The sequence below is a fragment of the Gigantopelta aegis genome, chromosome 2, assembly GCF_016097555.1.
Source record: "Gigantopelta aegis isolate Gae_Host chromosome 2, Gae_host_genome, whole genome shotgun sequence".
Lineage (NCBI taxonomy): Eukaryota > Metazoa > Mollusca > Gastropoda > Neomphalida > Peltospiridae > Gigantopelta > Gigantopelta aegis.
In genome coordinates, this window is record NC_054700.1 from 27263625 (window position 1) to 27282074 (window position 18450).

The 18450-nt window shown below is 40.3% G+C and overlaps 1 protein-coding gene across 2 annotated transcripts in view; it reads left to right on the forward strand.

The window, feature by feature from the left end:
* Positions 1 to 13461: 13461 nt before the first annotated feature.
* LOC121383324 (arrestin domain-containing protein 17-like) overlaps positions 13462 to 18450 on the forward strand; it is a 35814-nt gene continuing 30825 nt past the window's right edge. The window contains exon 1 of one of the 2 annotated variants that reach the window (XM_041513291.1): positions 13462 to 13509. The gene's annotated coding sequence lies outside the window, so the exon portion shown is untranslated. Of the gene's footprint in view, positions 13510 to 15947; positions 15967 to 18450 lie in introns of those variants that run through there. The other variant, XM_041513283.1, reaches the window with a different exon arrangement.

An 18450-nucleotide genomic window follows, 5' to 3' on the forward strand; every position in this document is an offset into this window, starting at 1 on the left:
TGTCGAATCTTTTTGTTAGATTTCATTCGTCCTGAACCAACATAATGCCGACTACTTGTGGCATTGTCAGTTGTAATGCCCGCTACGGGAGAGACGAGGATTTTTTTTTTTTGGGGGGGGGGGGGGGGGGTGGGGGGGGGGGGGGGGGGGGGGGGGGGGGGGGGGGGGGGGGGGGGGGGGGGTGCTTCCTAGCATTATCACGCACCAGGGTGAAGAAACTAAAGAAAAAAGTGAAAGACGAAGCAGGCTTTGGCCCAAACTTTTCATTTTGGCTTAAGTTTCAGCTATAAACCGATCGGACCTAGGACATGTCCTATTGATTATCTTATAACAAAAACTGACAGTTCAAACCCAGTTTTTGATAAAATTGTGTGTGTGTTTTGCCGTTACAAATACGTACTCATCAGTTGTTCCATTTGACTGAAGAATGGAAATGTCATCACACACCTGTAAATATGTTTTATTAGGAGATTTATAATTAGCATCTGAATACCCTGGGAAAAAATACATTCAAAACAGATTCACTTGAAAAATAATTATTTCCAAAAAGAACTCTATATATTAACAAAAATAATCCTCCAAACATGTTTGCAGTTTATTACTAGTCACTGTTGAGAATATTGGTAATTTTCAGGCATTGATTAGTGAATAACCCTAGCTGCACTGGTGAGCCCTGGGAGGGGCGAAACATGTTAATGAACTAGATAATGGTGTAAGAAATATTGGTCGCCTGTGTTCTACCTAGTACTTGTGCGCAAATTTTTTTTAAACAAATTGATTACCATTTGAGTGGTATGTGCTGCCCAGTTTTGGAACAGTTTAAAAAAAAAAAAAAACCTGACTGTCCTCCACCAAAAAGTAAAAATTGCATTAGTCATTTGATAAACACCATTCAAAATACACCACTAGAGCATATTGTTTATTAATCACCGGCTATTGGATGTCAGACATTTGTTAATTTTTACAGTCTTAGAAAGGAAACCCACTACTTGTTTCCAAGTAGCAAGACACGTACAAAATCAACACTTATCCGTTTATCCTGACAAGTGTAATCTATTGGGGGGGGGGGGGGGGGGGGGGGGGGGGGGGGGGGGGGGATAAAATGTAACTCTGTGTATTGTTCAATGCATCTTCATTTCGAACAATCAAAACCAATGTCCATCTACTTGAATAAAACAAACCAGTTATTTGGACAGGTGACAATATTGGTGGACAAGTATATTTCTAGATGTACTTGTCCTGTGGACTAGTAAAACATTGTGCTTATTTCTATCACTGGCAAGGAATATTTTATATGCACCATCCCAGAGACAGGGTAGCACATACCACATCCTTTGATATACCAGCCGTGGTGCACTGGCTGGAACACGGAATAGCCCAATGTGCCCACAGACAGGGATCGATCCCACACCAGACAAGCAGTTTACCACTGGACTACATCCCAGACCCTATGTAACAAAGTAATGACACCTATATAGGTGCTGACAAAATAACTAATCACTAAAAAAGTGTTGTTAAATTATAATCATCATAACTGAATTTAACTTGCAATATTGAGGCCTGTAATTCGTCACCCCCCCCCCCCCCCCCCATTTTTTGACTGTACACGTTTCGCCCTCCCAGGGCTCATCAGTGCAGCTTGGGTTTCATATCAGTTAGTATTGAGAAGAAAACTGCAGACGTGTTTTTTGGTGAGTTCTTTGGTGAGTTTGTCATAGTTCACATAGTTTTATAATTAAATTCAATGTTCATAAATCCATCACCAGTGATACTAAATACCTGTAAATGTGTACAGTAGTTTGTATTTGAAAAGTTATTTTCTTTTAGTTTTATTAAAACATTTCACTTTCTTCACTGCCCACTCCCTTCCTATAGCCAATACAATACCACTTTCCAGTGGGTGCTTTCTTTAATTTCATACAAGAAAAATGAAACCATTCAAATGGCTTGTGGGGACAGTCTCCTGAATCGCATGCGATCATTCAATCATCGCAAATACAATATAGTGCTGGATCTTCATCTGATTTGTCAAGTGTAGCACCAGAATTGATGGATCAGTCGGCAGTTCTGGTACAGTCTTTGAGCAAAGTACTCTGAGGATTTTTCATTTCCACATTAAACGTGTGTCAAGTGGAACTGGACAGCAGTTGATATTTTTTTCTTGCTCACCAGCTGGGGTTTTTTTTAAAGTTCTAGATGTAGTGAAGTTAATGTTTTTAAGTGGTGCATAGTCAACAGAAGTTCGTGAAGGCTAACATTCATAGGCTCGGGGTCCTGGGGGGCAACCTTACAGTAGGCCTTCAATATAAATTTCGTGATGCCATATAAGACAGTGATTCTGCTAAGTCCTACTTTACAATTACACTGGGCACAAAGGAATTTACACACTTTATCGAAAATAATAAAGCGACTGTGGATGAATATAATGCATCACCGATGCACGTACACATGGACTGAAATTTTCATGGATCCAATTACATTCCTCCCAACCACACCAAAAACGGTTCATTGTATCCAAACTTTTACAATTCTGGAAACATCAGAACTATAAAAGAGCTTGGCGAAAAAAGCGTTTGGGTAATTTTATCAGATCGCATACGTACATGATTATAGAAATGGTCACCCCTGAAGCGCATTCCACCGGCGATTTGTAGTCAGTATATACGAGTCCTGCTATAAGACTAAGAATTAGAATAATGAACAAACCCCGAATCTGAATCAACAAATAACATAACTATACATTAATTAATGAACAAACATCTGAATCAAGTTACTAGTTAATTGAAGCTTATTAATAGTGATAGTAATATTTAGGTAAAAGCAAATATTGTCAGAAGTGTAGAGCCATAAAAAAAACCCATCAACTATGGCGTTCGTGAATTATTTGTCACGAATCCACACACCCTCGTACATTCTCCATTAGTTTATACAGACGTGAAATGCAAACAATTTGAAATTACTTCAAACTCATATGCTTTCACGCAACTTAAAGCATCTCTTTACAAAATTGCCAATGATAGGGCATAATTCCGGAATATTGTTGCGTGTAAGAAATAAGAATTTTTCATTATTAGTCAAAAAAGAAAAATGTGATTCTTGTTTTATTATTTTATGATGTAAATCATTTCTAAAAGCATTATATATAGGGCACGTCATAATGAAATGATATTCGTCTTCAACTTCTAGGGTACAGTTGGGACAATATCTCTCATTCGCAGGGACAGGTGGTTTCTTGTATCTTCCCTTTTCAATCATAAGTGAATGTGAACTCAAACGAAGCCTACTAAAAGCTTTTCTGCTTTCATAGTCTTTGGTATGTAATAAATAGGACTCAACTGAACTCGAAACTTTTTTGAATGACATATATGTGCGCATTTTATTACCATATTTGTTAGAATTTTTGTTTGATGTTAGCTGTGTCGTAATATACTGCAAAAAGTACTGCTCGCATTTAATTACGAGTTCACCTAAAGTGCATGCAGTCGGTAATTCTGGAGTTGAAGATAGATGCGTAGGAATTCCAATTAGGTTTGCAGCATTAATAAGTTTAGCTACCCACGACGGTAGGGGCCTACCTGCTTCCCAATATTATATTATGCAGTTTTTTCCATATCTGCTTTTTGCCGTCTTATCCAGTGTATCAAAATAACCCTGCATGTTATCAAAATAATGCAGTGTCTACTAACAGTAAAAAAAAAATTTTTGTTTAAAGTACTTAAGTTATAAATCTTAAACTGCGAAGCTCGTATTTGTATACAACAATGAAACGCTATTGTTTGCCCTCTACCATGGCCGGCCGCACAGAGGTATGGGTGATATTGCTATTTTTAGCACATATCGCGGAACCCTCTATAGGCCTAATCCGCCCCTCTCCTAAGAGAGTTGCGATTTTCTAGGTCAAAAGGCCCTAAACTGCGCTATTTGTGTAACGGCTGCATTCAGCGATAGGCCGTGACACAGTTTCTCTTTGCCTATGGCCCAAACCAGCACGCACCGCGGTTGCGTAGCAAATTATTTTTTTGTTCTTTACGTCCCATGTTTTTTCCTGAAATGCTAACACAGGGGTTACACATTTCCTTGCCTCTGTGTATTCATATTCCTAGGGTAGGTATTCTTACCCCAGGGTTAGTGGGGGGGGGGGGGGGGGGGGGGGTATCAAATCAATGTTTTATCGAGTTTGGTGTCAAAATAAAGGGAATTTGAAACTTTTTATTTAAGATAAACATATCGTGTTTGGTACCAAAATAAAGGGTCAGGTAAGTTACTTTCAGATGTATAGTCGATAGTAGAGTAATTCACATTAATTCTTTGTTCGATAAACCACTAGTATTTTACTTCAGTCCAGTAAGTGTTACTTTTATTATTTTTTCATGCCAACTGGTACATGATGGAATCAATTTTGATGAATGCACAACTGTTAAATACAACTGATGTTGTCCGTCTTGACTGAAACTATGGAAACGTGTTCTTAAGCTGTTATTTTCAACAACAACAAAAAAAGGACTCGTGGTTTTGGAGAAATGAGCAAATGAGTCCCAATGGAAAAAAATTGACTCCTGGGGGGAAATCCTTAATGCTACCCCTGTAACTATGGTAGCAGATCACAGTTATTTGTGAATCTTTAGCTGAGATTTATGCATACTTATTTAAAATACTTTAAGTTAATTTTTTGTGTTACGGTCATCATAATGTGTCTAAACTGCATGATTTTGGGTGCATTTTTGACAATGTTCACACCCACACAAACACACCCAAGCGGGAATTGGCGGATATAACACATATATTTATGGAAAATTTGCTCATCAAACCTTACAAAAACCCACATTTGAATAGAGGTTTAGCTATTCAATTTTTCACAAAATCAGCTTGTTTGAAACTTACCCAAAATAATCGCGCCCAACTTTTGGTGGAATTAAAACTTTAATTTAGTTTAGAGAGAGAAAGACCAGGCCCAGCGGTTGCTTATAAACAACTGCCCTGATATGGTGAAAGAGAGTTCACGGTGTCTGGGAAAGTCACTTTCTATCTTGCAGACCAGTACAGCGGTCAAGCTTTCTTGTGCTGTGCGCAAATTTAATTGCTAATTTACTATTAATATGATGAAAATACACTTATAATAACGATTAAGATTTTGCGAAAAATGGCTGCGACGGAAGAGATTGTCACACCACAACCTGAGATAGTGGACAGTGGAGCAGAGAAAAGTGTGAACTTTAAATTTGATACATGGGCGAAAGAGCTTGGACTAACCAGAAAAACAACGCAAGTTTTGCGCAGTGAAGAACTAATTTCTAGAGAAGTGCTCATATTATTAGATGCCAGAGACGTTAAAGAAATCGGGTTGCCTCTGGGGCAATACAAGTTACTGTGGTCATCAATAGAAGAGATGAAAAATGAAAATGGTGCCCAACAATTGACTACGTGGAGCATGGAAGATCAGGAATCTCCTGATATCACAATCAGAGATATCCGCAAACAAACGGACGGACTGTCGCAAGCAGGTAAGAGGCTAGATTGCTTGCTTGCGGGGGGACACAATAAAACGGTATTAACTCCATCAGCCAACTCCGTTATGGACCCACGGACAATTCTGACCATGAAAGTGCAGGCTAGAAAGGCTTTGCATGTAACTCAGTTTTTAACAGAAAAGGCTAAAAACAGAAGGCAAACCCGGCGTAAAGATTTTGTGCTCAAAACCAGGGGCTCGGATAATGAGCACATTCTGATTAAAACGGAAGATGACCATCAGTATGCAGGTATTTTTATTGAAGAATGGGGTGCCGCCAATTGCCGTCTGCTGAACCAGCTACTAACGTTAAACACGCTCGACCGGGCAGAGCTCGAATACTACCTGGCATACACTACTAAAATATTCGAATTTGCTGAAAAGTACGAATGGAACAGTGTGCTGGACTTTGACTACAATTACAGAGAACTGCAGGCCGAGCACCAATTTAAATGGGGGACATTTGCTCCACATATGGAAATCCAAATCTTAACACGCAAGAAACCCCGGTTTGTATCGCAAACGTCACCTGGAAGCCGTAAAAAACGCGGAGAAGACTGTAAAATCTTCAAGGCAAAAGGCAACTGTTCTTTTGGGGCCAAGTGTATCTATCGTCACCCCACGCGGCAGGTTATCAATGACGCATCGCCACAGCAGGCAAAAAACTGGGAGTAACGGGTAGGCACACGTCTGCCCTAAACTTGGCAGCTTGGGAGAGCGAACTGTCTCGCGATTTCCATGACCGAGATTTTATTGTGAATGGTATTCGTGAGGGATTTAATATTTTAAATTCTCAGGATGTTAAGGAAATAGCTGAAGTCGACAATTATAAATCGGCAACTAGCAGTGAAATGCGCGCGCGTGTGGAAGCACAAATCAAAACGGAACTTGAAAATGGACGGTACAGAATTGTTAACGGGAAACCAAATATTGTTTCCGCCCTTGGGGCTATACCTAAGAAAAACTCGGAAAAAATTCGTATTATTCATGATGCCAGCCACCCTCCCGGGAAAGCCGTGAATGACTTTGCATACAACTCTCCATTCAAGTACCAAACACTGCAAGATGCTGTCGATCTTATTACACCAGGGTGTTATATGGCAAAGCTAGACCTGGCCAATGCATACCGGTCAGTTAAAATACACCCATCTAACTATCGAGCAACGGGCTTAAAATGGTGTTTTTCCGGAGATACTCACCATACGTATATGATAGACGAGAGACTACCTTTCGGGGTGTCGAGTTCACCGGAAATATTCCATAGACTTACCCAATCAGTCAGGGCTATTATGGCGGAAAAGGGATACAAGGACATTGTGGTTTATTTGGATGACTTCTTAATTATCGCTAAATCCTATGACGAATGCCAGAACATTCTAAACATCTTAATGCAGCTGTTACGGAAATTAGGATTTCACATTAACTGCAATAAACTTGAAGGCCCAGCACAGACCCTCACTTTTTTGCGAGTAGTTCTAAATTCACTGGCAATGACCTCGAGTATTCCACACGATCGGATAACAGAATTGAGAGGGCTGTTAGTGAAAACCCTAAGTAATGGCAAAATTACTAAGCGCCAGATTCAAAGCATAGTGGGCAAGTTAAATTGGATAACCCAATGCGTGTATGGAGGACGCTTCTTCATGAGACGCCTAATTGACAGAGCCAATGGTCTGAAATGTCCATGGCACAGATCACGTATTACTAAATTTTGAAAGGTGATATAATGTGGTGGATCCAGTTCATATCAGTGTTCAATGGACCGATGCCTATGGTTGACCAAAGACCAGCTACACCCGTGAGTATCGATGCTTGCCCCCTAGCAGGTGGGGCATACTACTGCGGTGATTTTGTTCACACCCCATGAGCGGGTACCGAGGCAGCGGATCTGCCGATCAACTACCAAGAAGTTCTGGCATTGGAACCAGCAGTTGCCAGATGGGCACCGTTATGGAAAAACAAAAAAGTGTATGTACATTCAGATAATCAAGCTGCAGTGGCCATCATAAATAAAGGCTCATAAAAAAAACCCAGTGGTTATGGCGTCACTACGTCGTGTCTTCTGGCTGTCAGCGACATATAACTTTCGACTGAGAGCAGTTTATTATCCTGCATACGCTAACTTACTTGCCGATGCTGTGTCCCGATTACATGAAAATAATGGCGCTTATAGATTGTCCTCACTAGCTTATCATTAACCTGTGTTCGTTTCAGGGCGGTGCCGGTTGGAGCTCAGCCTTGATCAACAAATCAGGACTTTCCAGGAAAATGCGTTCGCTAGCTCTACTAAACGAGCGTACAGAACTCACCGGGACTCTTATTTGGCGTGCTGCAAATCCCTGGGATATTGTGCTGTCCCAGCTTCACCTGTAATTATTTGTCGGTATGTCGCGTTGCTTGCAAAATCGCTGAAACATGCATCCATCAAGCAATACGTGAACATTATTCGTTTATTACATTTGGAATGGGGCTTGCCAAACCCACTACAAGCAAACTTTGACCTTACTCATATCCTGAAAGGTATACGCCGTCAATTAGGTGACAGTGTTATTCGGAAGATGCCAATTACACCAGCGTTACTGGAACACATTCTTCGGAATTTAAACTTGCATCAAACGGTTGATGCTAACATTTGGGCAGCCTGTTTACTTATGTTTTATGGGCTACTGAGACGATCAAATGTGCTTCCAACCTCTCTTGCAAACTTTGATAATTCCAGGCATTTACGACGAAAGGACATTATGTTTTACGGATGGGGTACCAATATTCACATTCGATGGACTAAGACAATTCAAAATAAAGAACGCGTGTTGGACATTCCTCTGCCACGATTGCGAAACCATGTGTTGTGTCCAGTACAAGCATTATTCCTTGCTTTGGAATTAAACCCGCAGGCTCCGCCTGATGGACCGTTGTTCGTGCAACTCACCGACCACTCACAGCCACGGTTTTCGTCGGACGCATAAAAGAGTGTCTCCGATTGGCTGGTTATGATGCGGCCAAATATTCCGGTCACAGCTTTAGACGGGGAGGTGCAACATGGTGCTATTCTGTAGGATTATCAGCACAAGACATTAAGTTTATGGGTGATTGGAAATCAGACTGTTTTACCAGCTACATTGACATAACGCAACAGAAACGTTTTCAGCTGGTTTCCCGAATGCAACAACACCTATAACAAAGCATCCTACTACTACATCGGTCCTATACTAGTATTGGTAATTGGGACAAACAGACTTTTTGCCCTCTCGTAAGGTCGAAGACAAAATGACATTGATAGGGATTATTTAAGGTTAAATAATTGTTAACAAAGAACCAACAACTTTTATAGGTGCACCCTTGATACAACATTTTAATAACTAGGCGATCTGATATCATTACATTGGTATATACATGTATAACATTATGCAATAATATTATGTATGTTTTGTGTGCGGTTGATACAGCAACCAATAATAATTGATGCGCTGGTAGTCAGTATCTTTATCATGGTATGATGCTGTAATATTATGTTGTTTATGTGCGCGCTTTTTGTAGTTGGAGCTAATAGGTTTTAGTTTAGAATAAAGCTCTCTTTCACCACTTCAAACGTGTTTCTTTCTTTAATCACAAGGAAAATCAGGTGTATGAATACCAAGCCTCATTACAGCTAAACCATTTGCACTGCTGGCGACAAACTATTGTCGTTTTTTAAAATAACTCCTTGGCTATCACTAAACTTAAAAATTTACTTCCTATTCCAAATAATTAGCCTTCAAGCATGGATCTGTGCAAAATCAACAAGCGACCTCTTTGCGCGCCCGGGTACACAAGGAAGCTAACTGTATATTGCTACCTTAAGGTGGCCATGGTAACCATCATGATTTTTGAAGCGATGGGTTTTTTAATTTTATTTCTTTAGGAATACAATGGCACCAACCATTTCCCCATGAAGTAATACATTTGTGTCCAGTGGATTCAGCAAATGACACCGGTGAAGCTAAAAATAGCAGTGGAAATCACTACAGATGCAAAGGTGGTAGGCCCTACTGTTACAGTAGCCTACCTTTAGGAGGTTCCTCCCATTAACTATATACATGGGAAGTGGTACATTGTGTCCTGTTTATTGTTAACAATCTGTAGGTGTTGTTGGATTTTTAAAAATGGAATACAAGCATATTCAGAAAAAAAGGCCCAAACACCTTACGGTAGCAGACCACAGTTATTTGTGAATCTTCAGCTAACATTATACATACCAGCCCATGACATCCAAAATACCCACCTATGGTTTAAAAATAAAGAAAGATACAGGTATTTTTAGTCTAAAGGAAATTACAAAAAGGGTTATAATTATAAAGAAGGACTTATTTTTAAAGATTTGTGTTACATTCATAATAATGTGTCCAAACTGCATGATTTTGGATGCATTTTTGACAATGTTCACACCCATACAAACCACACCCAAGCGGGAGTTGGCGGATATCACACATATATTCATGGAAACTCATAGGCATGTGCTATCCTGTCTGGGATGATGCATATAAAAGATTCCTTGCTACTAATAGGAAAATATAGCGGGTTTCCTCTCTAACACTATAATAAAATTACCAAATATTTGATATCCAATAGCCGATGATTAATTAATCAATTTGCTCTAGTGGTGTTGATAAACAAAACAAACTTTTTGGGGGGTGATTGTCGGGCACTTGTCGTATCATTGTATGAGACGGCCCCTGTAAGACGGAATGGCTGAGTGGGGGATCGTGTGACGCTACGTCACGAGGTAGCCTATGTCGGCGAACTTAGAATTCTGCTGTCCGAAGTTTGCCGAAGCTTAGCTAAATGTGGGTGCTGTCGGGTTTCTTTCTGTAGTGTGTGTATTAATGATTAATATCTGGATTTATTTTTTTTAAATCAAGGAACTCAAAAATGATTGATGTAAATGTGTTGGACGTCAAACATAGGCTTGTTGAGGTATTAGAGTGGGAATGTTTGACTACTCTTTGGTTGGCAGCGATTGAAAAAAGAAATAGGCCTACATAGCTTGGTCTCTGACTGGAATGAGAGCGTATAACTTTCCAAATGTCCGTCTAGCTCTCTTACAGTATTATTGTTTTTTTTTATTTCATAAATAACTCGTTAAACGTAGGCCTACGTTGCGGTATTGATATTCCCGTAGCATTTGTAATTCAACAATTACGCAACCAGTCTCTTTCCCTCAACATTTTGTAAAACGTCATTTGACCTACCACTACCAGTTACAAACGGCTCTGACATGTAGGACCTATGTCAAGTCAGCGTTACGTTTTTTATCTTTCTTACACTTACACACCCGTTGGTCAGAAGAATATGTGTTATTTTTTATAACAAATAGCACATAACACAACAATTTCAAGACATACGACTGGCTGCTCCTAGGTGATGACCAGGTCACTAGTGTCATACATCCGATAAAAAACAACACGGTGGAAATAGATTACACTGTGATATATAGTTAACCTGACAATCATCTGTCTGTGACGCGTAAGTGCAACGGCTGTAAATAACTTTTAGTCGAAAAAGATGTAAACATTTGCTTAAAACCTGGTTTTTGAGGATATGTAAGAAATAGAATAATACATGAGTGTCCGTTAGATACCATTTATCTCACAACTCGTTGTTTAAAAACGTATCAAACTCGCTTTCTCTCGTTGGATATATTTTAAAACAACTCGTGAGATAAATGTTATCTAACGGCCACTCATGTATTATTCTCTACAGAACGGGCTCAGTGTTATTGATAATGTGCCATCTTGTTTATGATTGTTTTACGTAGTTATATTTTTACAATGTACATCATATGCCGTTGAATTACGGCCAGAGTGTAAATAAAGTTCAGTTCAGTTCAATTCAGTCATAGTAAGTGAATCTACACATGTCAAGCTTAGCCTACCCAGAGGCAATTAGATGCATTCCAGAGTCATATTTTTTAAATTGATACAGTTGAGATGTCGGATGTGAAAGGCCACTAGTATTCCTGAAGGTGTGAAGATCCGTTATTTGCTGCACCTTGTCGCTGTTGTTAAAATGTCCCTTTTATATAATAGTAAACATTTACTGTGGCCGCTTAATAGAGGTATTTTAGCGATTTGCGATCCGAGTTAGGTGGCCGCTGGCCTGCATTAGACAGGTGACCGCTTATTACAGGTGCATTTACATTAAAAACCGTTTGGGTGAAAAACGTGGCCGCTTAAGGCAGGTGACCGCTGATTACAGGTGGCTGCTAAGGACAGGTATGACTATATATATAGTTCGAAGAACCATGGCGGGCCCCATTAGGCAAGGTTCCAGCAAGGATCTAACTTTCGACCAACTAAGTCAAATCAATCAAACAGGGGGCGGGGCGGGACGTAGCCCGGTGATACAGCGCTCGCTCCATGCGCGGTCGGTGTGGGATCGATCCCCGTCGGTGTGCCCACTGGGCTATTTCTCGTTCCAGTCAGTGCACTACGACTGGTATATGTATATCAAAGGCCGTGGTATGTCTGTGGGATGGTACATATAAAAGATCCCTTGCTGCTAATCGAAAAAGAGTAGCCTATGAAGTGGCGACAGCGGATTTCCTCTCTCAATATCTGTGTGGTCCTTAACCATATGTCTGACGTCATATAACCGTAAATAAAATGTGGTGAGTGCGTCGTTAAATAAAACATTTATTTTTTTTCCATCAAATAGCTCCATTTTAATTGCGATGAACCAATCCAAATAATGCGTCAAATTCACCTCACGAAATTATGCAACCTTGTTTGCGTGGACCTAATCCTTCGGGACATTTGCACCAACACCAACCCTCGCCCGCTATCGACCCTGGTCGGGCTGCTTGTGATCCTTTGCACATGTCAGCGTGGGAGACTCCCGCTCCCACCCACCCCACCCCAAACCATTTCCTGTCCTGGACGGTGGGGCCAGCGGACGTCTGCACCTGCGCCCATGACAGGCGTGCGCTACAATATCTATGTGCACGTTAAACCCTATGACCATGATCATGACAAACATGTTAGTTTAATCAATGTCACCACGTATGACCCAGCAACCCATCGCTTAATATGCCTCTTATAAACCCCTAGAGAATTAATATGTAATGTTAAGCAAATTATTTGGCTGTATTTTATTGTGTATGTTTACATATTAGCGTCATGGAAACAAGAGTAATTGACTTGGTTGCATCTTCATGACATTGTGGATAAAGCGTGTTGCTGTGGTGCAAATAGATTACACTATGACGTGTAGTTAATCTGGCAATCATGTGTTTGTGACGGGTAAGTTAGCTACAAGTGCAATGGCTGTAAATATCTTTTAGTCGAAAGAGATGTTAAAATTTGCTTACGTCATATAACCGTAAATAAAATGTGTTGAGTGCGTCGTTGACTAAAACATTTCTTTCTTTCCATCAAATAGCTCCATTTTAATTGCGATGAACCAATCCAAATAATGCGTCACATTCACCTCACGAAATTATGCAACCTTGTTTGCGTGGACCTAATCCTTCGGGACATTTGCACCAACACCAACCCTCGCCCGCTATCGACCCTGGTCGGGCTGCTTGTGATCCTTTGCACATGTCAGCGTGGGAGACTCCCGCTCCCACCCACCCCACCCCAAACCATTTCCTGTCCTGGATGAAGGCGCCGGCGGAAGTCTACACCTGCGCCCATGACAGGCGTGCGCAACAACACGTATGTGCACGTTAAACCCTATGACCATGATCATGACAAACAGTTATTACTGTAATCAATGTTACCACGTATGACCCAAGAGCCCATCGCTTAATATGCGTCTAATAAACCCCTAGAGAATTAATATGTAAATGTTAAGCAAATTATTTGGCTGTATTTTATTGTGTATGTTTACATATTAGCGTCATGGAAACAAGAGTAATTGACTTGGTTGCATCTTCATGGCAGTGTGGATAAAGCGTGTGGCTGTGGTGGCAATAGATTACACTATGACGTGTAGTTAATCTGGCAATCATGTGTTTATGACGGGTAAGTTAGCCACAAGTGCAATGGCTGTAAATATCTTTTAGTCGAAAAAGATGTTAAAATTTTCTTAAAACCTGTTTTTTTCAGGATATGTAAGAAATAGAATAATACACGAGTGTCCGTTAAATACAATTTATCTCACAACTCGTTGTTTAAAAACGTATCAAACTCGCTTTCTCTCGTTAGATATATTTTAAAACAACTCGTGAGATAAATGTTATCTAACGGCCACTCATGTATTATTCTCTACAGAACGGGCTCAATGTTATTGATAATGTGCCATCTTGTTTATGATTGTTTTACGTAGTTATATTTTTACAATGTACATCATATGCCGTTGAATTACGGCCAGAGTGTAAATAAAGTTCAGTTCAGTTCAATTCAGTCATAGTAAGTGAATCTACACATGTCAAGCTTAGCCTACCCAGAGGCAATTAGATGCATTCCAGAGTCATATTTTTTTAATTGATACAGTTGAGATGTCGGATGTGAAAGGCCACTAGTATTCCTGAAGGTGTGAAGATCCGTTATTTGCTGCACCTTTTGTCCCTTTTATATAATAGTAAACATTTACTGTGGCCGCTTAATAGAGGTATTTTAGCGATTTGCGATCCGAGTTAGGTGGCCGTTGGCCTGCATTAGACAGGTGACCGCTTATTACAGGTGCATTTACATTAAAAACCGTTTGGGTGAAAAACGTGGCCGCTTAAGGCAGGTGACCGCTGATTACAGGTGGCTGCTAAGGACAGGTATGACTATATATAGTCAAAAGGACTAAGGACGGAACACCTATGGGAGACCAATCATTAAGCAAGGATCTAATTTTCAACCAAAGAAAAAAACGAAAGAAGTGTTTTATTTAACGACGCACTCAACACATTTTTCATTTACGGTTATATGGCGTCAGACATATGGTTAAGGACCACACAGATTTTTTTAGAGGAAACCCGCTGTCGCCACATAGGCTACTCTTTTAATTTTCTACCAACTAAGTCAATCAAACAGTGTGTGTGGGGGGGGGGGGGGGGACGTAGCCCAGTGATACAGCGCTCGCTCCATACGCGGTCGGTGTGGGATCGATCCATGTCGGTGTGCTCATTGGGCTATTTCTCGTTCCAGCCAGTGCACCACGACTGGTATATCAAAGGCTGTGGTATATCTGTGGGATGGTGCATATAAAAGATCCCTTGCTGCCAATCGAAAAGAGTAGCCCATGAAGTGGCGACAGCGGATTTCCTCGCTCAATATCTGTGTGGTCCTTAACCATATGCCTGACGCCATATAACCGTAAATAAAATGTGTTGAGTGCGTCGTTAAATAAAACATTTCTTTCTTTCCATCAAATGGGGGCGGGACGTAGCCCAGTGGTACAGCGTTCGCTCGTTGTGCGGTCGGTCTGGGATCGATCCCCGCCGGTGGGCCCATTGGGCTATTTCTCGTTCCAGCCAGTGCACCACGACTGGTATATAAAAGGTCGTGGTATGTACTACCCTGTCTGTGGGATGGTGCATATAAAAAATCCGTTGCTGCTAATCGAAAAGAGTAGCCCATGAAGTGGCGACACCAGGTTTTCTCTCTCAATATCTGTGTGGTCCTTAACCATATGTCTGACGCCATATAACCGTAAATAAAATGTGTTGAGTGCGTTGTTAAATAAAACATTTTTTTTTTTTCCATCAAATAGCTCCATTTTAATTGCGATGAACCGCTACAAATAATGCGTCACATTCACCTCACGAAATTATGCAACCTTGTTTGCGTGGACCTAATCCTTCGGGACATTTGCACCAACTCCAACCCTCGCCCGCTATCGACCCTGGTCGGGCTGCTTGTGATCCTTTGCACATGTCAGCGTGGGAGACTCCCGCTCCCACCCACCCCACCCCAAACCATTTCCTGTCCTGGACGAAGGCGCCGGCGGAAGTCTACACCTGCGCCCATGACAGGCGTGCGCAACAACACGTATGTGCACGTTAAACCCTATGACCATGATGATGACCAACAGTTATTAGTGTAATCAATGTCACCACCTATGACCTAGGAGCCCATCGCTTAATATGCCTCTAATAAACCCCTAGAAGATTAATATGTAAATGTTAAGCAAATTATTTAGCTGTATGTTATTGTGTAGGTTTATATACTAGCGTCATGGAAACAAGAGTAATTGACTTCGTTGCATCTTCATGACAGTGTGGATAAAGCGTGTGGCTGTCAATGACAAAGCATAGTGTAGGGAGAATTATATGGTGTATCGTGGAAACCCCTTCGTAACCGGATTCAGTAGATGTGTGTACTCATTCAAATGAACTGTTGTATTATCGAAAGATCCGAGCGTTTCCACAACAAACGTGGCTTGGTGTAAATTCGTGTCACTTAGAAGTCACAACAGGGTTATTGGGCGTAACACAGCGTATGAGATTAGTTTCGTTAAGCGCACACAGAGGGACTAACAAAACGCAAGTAGAATTTTTATTCCTTACTCGTTGAATTGTTTATATTTGCGGGTTGTTTTGTAGTATACATTATATGCAATACATACTAATATTGTTTGCTTTGAAGTAATCTCTTTTACTACTAATACTGAATCCACCTGTAGGTGGATGGAAGGGATAAGAAAGTAGGTCTAAGCTGTATAAATTTAGATTTCAGTGCACCTGCTCTACTGAAAATCTTGAGATGTATAAAGGTGTGATTAAGCTGTCGTTCGCCAAATCGCCAAATGCAACTTAAAGTTTACTGGTTTACGTAAAACGCTGGAAAACCTGACCAAGACATACACCCGTGGTGTATTTCACACGTGTGTGTTTTACTCGTGTTTACAAAACCACGCTCTTTACATGTGTTACCCGCAGATTTGGAAAGGGACATAAGCGAGAGATTGTAATTGAAACTCGTTACCGATATATTATTAGCATTCGCGTTCGAGATGGGTGATTAGCTACCCCCCCCCCCCCCCAAATGTGGAGCAAACCTTCACATTCTGTCAAAAATTATGGACATATTTGGGAAAATAAGCTGACCTGAAAACGTTTCACCATGTATTTCCATCATTTTACTCAAAGTTTCAAAACTGTGGGCCTGTACCGCCTTGTTCCCCCTTTATTAAGACGAGACAAACACGAAAGTATGTCATTATAAGACTGCAGTCTATGATAGACGTTTATTGCTTTGATACCGGTGGTAACCGATCAACTTTCATTACTAGTACTTCCTGTTTTCGTGCAGTTGATATACCATGAAGAAAATGTTTATTTTTATACTCATAACAGGGAAAATATTTTCCATATTTTCACCAATGACTTTGTCGGTACTAAATATAACATCATCGCGATTTGGCAAACACACAAAATGACGTCATGTATTTTAATGAGTTTGCGTCCACAACTGTTTTAATATTAAATTTATAACAAAATGTCGTTTTAACGCAAATCATTATTTATATTTTTAGCAGAATAACGATAACTTTTGTTTTTGAAAATTATATGTGAACGTAATTAAAATGCAAAGTTATAGCAATACCCAGAACAATGTGTGAAGTGGTTTACGTTATTTCTATAGCCTACATGTACGTGCATGTGGGCCTAAAATAAAGGCGTTTAGAGAAAACATAGCTGGGGTAATAAATAGAATAGCAAACTCAGTACCAGTTATTATCAATGTATGTCCCGAGTGAAATACTTTTCATTTGTCACTCGCTAAAGCTCGCGACAACTAAAAATGATTTGATTCGGGACATAATTTCTCGTTTATTATCCTCTATATATCTCAGGCGCTTTGTTGTTCATTCTTCACGAACATGGTGAAGGGGTCGATCTAATTATACAGCCGTGCTAAAAGAAAAAAACAGGCAAAAGGGCATCTTGTCTAAAGGGGGAGGGGGTTCGAAGCCCCTACCCCCACCCTGTATTCGTTTCTGTACAGTGGCGTAGGCAGGATTTTGTATTGGGGGGGGGGGGGGGGGGGGCACCTGGCAGCCAAGTAAACAATGATATTGAGTACGCCACTGATCACCCCTAATTTTGCCGGGATTGGGGATAATTATTAGTTACCAATATGATTATTTTTAAAACAAACCTTAAGCTGCAGTATTGCCAATAAGTTAAGATTTACATTGTACATGAAAGAATTATTTTATTTAACGACGCACTCAACACATTTTATTTACGGTTATATGGCGTCAGACATATGGTTAAGGACCACACAGATTTTGAGAGGAAACCCGCTGTCGCCACTACACGGGCTACTCTTCCGATTAGCAGCAAGGGATCTTTTATTTGCGCTTCCCACAGGCAGGATAGCACAAACCATGGCCTTTGTTGAACCAGTTATGGATCACTGGTCGGTGCAAGTGGTTTACACCTACCCATTGAGCCTTGCGGAGCACTCACTCAGGGTTTGGAGTCGGTATCTGGATTAAAAATCCCATGCCTCGACTGGGATCCGAACCCAACATTGTACATGAAGATGATAAAATAATTTAATGTGATGTGTGGCCCATTCTTTTAATTGCCAGAAAACGCTATTTTAAGTATTGAGATTTATTCTCTCCTGGGATTTTAAAAAAAATGGGAAGTTTGCTAAATTAATGTTCTGTGAGAACATTATATATTTATATCGTTTCTAAGTGTCCGTTATTGGTAAGATGTTATTTCCACTCCAACAGAGATAGTTGTTATACCGACAATTTACACAAATGAAATATATTTTCTTAAGTTAGGTATACGTGACTTAAGCCTTCCATTGAGAATTTTTTTCCAGAATATGAAAACGTATTTGAAATGTATACTAACGTAATCTCACTTATGGTTCTGCTACAATTACACAAATTACATGTTTTTTACAATGGGTATATGTATATCTCGTGCACTCCTAAAGATTCTCTCGTTCAGTATCAAATCATACTATCAAAATAAATACTAATAATGTAAGAATAATACCACAATC